The sequence below is a fragment of the Hypanus sabinus genome (assembly GCF_030144855.1).
Source record: "Hypanus sabinus isolate sHypSab1 chromosome X2 unlocalized genomic scaffold, sHypSab1.hap1 SUPER_X2_unloc_7, whole genome shotgun sequence".
Classification (NCBI taxonomy): domain Eukaryota; kingdom Metazoa; phylum Chordata; class Chondrichthyes; order Myliobatiformes; family Dasyatidae; genus Hypanus; species Hypanus sabinus.
The window spans coordinates 273,563-275,877 of record NW_026779007.1 but is presented as its reverse complement, the minus strand read 5'-3'; positions in this window follow the sequence as shown (position 1 = coordinate 275,877).

The following is a 2,315-nucleotide window of genomic DNA, read 5'->3' as shown; positions in this document are numbered from 1 at the left end:
TTACAGCTCTGTCTTTAATTTTCCTGCACAAACAACAAAATAACAATGAAAACCCCAGGCTAACAACTGAAACATGAATTCCACTGCTGCCTCTGTATTAATCAACACTCTGACCACTTCTCAAATTCACAACACTGAAACAGGGGATCCCACTGTATCCAAATGATCGATCATTTCTCCTCCAATCCCTTCCTTGGGGGTTCTTCCTTGTGATAGTTCGTCTCAAGAGTTATCACACCTTTGCATTTGAAACTCTTTACTTGTTTTGAAACAAGCATGATTTGAAACATTTGAAACAACTCTTATCAGTTCAGAGGACGCATCTCATTCTTGTTGGCTGAGGTCCATCAGGCTGATGACTAACAGATTTCCATTGGATGTAGTCCAAGGGCTACACAACATCATGCCAAAGGTAATTTCTTTTGTTCTCCTCCACTATGGTTCCAAACAGACAAACTGTGTCGCTCAGACTCTCAGCAGAAATATCGAGATTCCTTCTGCAGAACTGCCACTGTACGTAATACACACCTTATCTCAGAGTGACTTCAGGTTCAGAGATAACGAGATTACTTCTGCAAACCTGACAGTGTACATAATGCACAGATTATGTGAGAGTGATTTCAGGCTTACAATGGGAATACCAGTAACTTCTTGTGTTCAGTTGATCTGATTACGTTATCCCATAGCAATCAGTTCACAAAATGGGGGTAACAGAACAGCTTCACAAAATGGCAGCCTCTATTCCTTCGACCTCATGACAAAAACACAGACAATTGCACACTCTGCTTCCACCGTCATTGACCCATTCACATTCGATGTTTTCTTGCATATGTTAATTCATTCAGACAGTGGTGTATTTTGGTGCAGAGCAGTCAGGATGGGATGCTCCTCCAGTCAGATGTGGGAACTCTGGACATCTGACAGTTTTCCGATGACTATTTGCAGTAAGTGCACCCAATCACAGCGCCGGACTGACTGGTTCAGGGAGTTGGATGTACTCAGGATCATTCGGGAGCCTGAAGATACTATCAATGAAACATCTGAAGAGGTGGCCACACCCAGAGTACAAGCTTCGGACAGGAGAAGCGTGACCACCAGCAGAGGTAAGGGTCATTAGGAAGACAGTGCAGGGCTGTCCTGTGGGCATGCTCCACAGCAGAACACCTTGTTGGATACTGCTCAGTGGGTGGGGAGTTGATCCGTTGGGGCATGGAAGCAACAGAAAGGCCGGCAGCACTGCCCACTCTGAAGCTTAATAGGGAAGTGTAGATTTTGGCCTTGTGGCAGTTATAAGAGATGATATTCTGGGGAGAGAAAGGAGATTCTGTAGCTGTGGACAGGATTAAAAATTAGAACTGATTTCTGCGTCACAGATCCAAACCATTAAACTCCGGTCCCACTAAATGGGAACATTAGCCGAGGAATATCTCCCACGCCCAGTGACCAGAGTGCAGAACTGGGTTTGATAAACAGCAGCAGTAATTGCCGAGTTCGGCACCAACATTCACTTTTGAACTTGATTCAGCAACTGTGATGGTCAAATATCCAGCCTGTAGCCTGTCGCATGTTTAAACAGTTTCCCCAGTGTGAACTCGGTAGTGCGTTACCAGGTGGGATGACTGAGAGAATCCCTTCCCACAGTCTGAGCAGGAGAATGGCCTTTCTCCAGTGTAGACTCGTCGGTGTGTCTGTAAGTCGGATGACTGACTGAATCTCTTTCCACAATCAGAACAGGCGTACGGTCTCTCCCCAGTGTGAATACGCTGATGTATCATCAGTTGAGATGACTGAATAAATCCCCTTCCACAGTCTGAGCAGGTGAACGGTCTCTCCCCAGTGTGGACTCGTTGATGCACCTTCAGCTGAGATGACCGAATAAACCCTTTCCCACAGTCTGAGCAGATGAACAGCCTCTCCCCAGTGTGAATTCGCTGATGTGTCTTCAGTTCAACTGACCGAGTAAATGCCTTCCCACAGTCTGAGCAGGTGAACGGCCTCTCTCCAGTGTGGACTCGCTGGTGCACCTGCAGGTCAGATAAATGAATAAATCTCTTCCCACATTCAGAGCAGGAAAATGGCCTCTCCCCAGTGTGAATCCGCTGATGTACCATCACTTGAGATGACCGAGTAAATGCCTTCCCACAGTCTGAACAGGTGAACGGCCTCTCTCCAGTATGAACTCGCTGGTGGGCCTGTAGCCTGGATAAGTCAGTGAATTTCTTCCCACAGTCTGAGCAGGTGAACGGCCTCTCCCCAGTGTGAATTCTCTGATGCACCTTCAGTACAGATGAATGAGTGAATCCTTTCCCACAGTC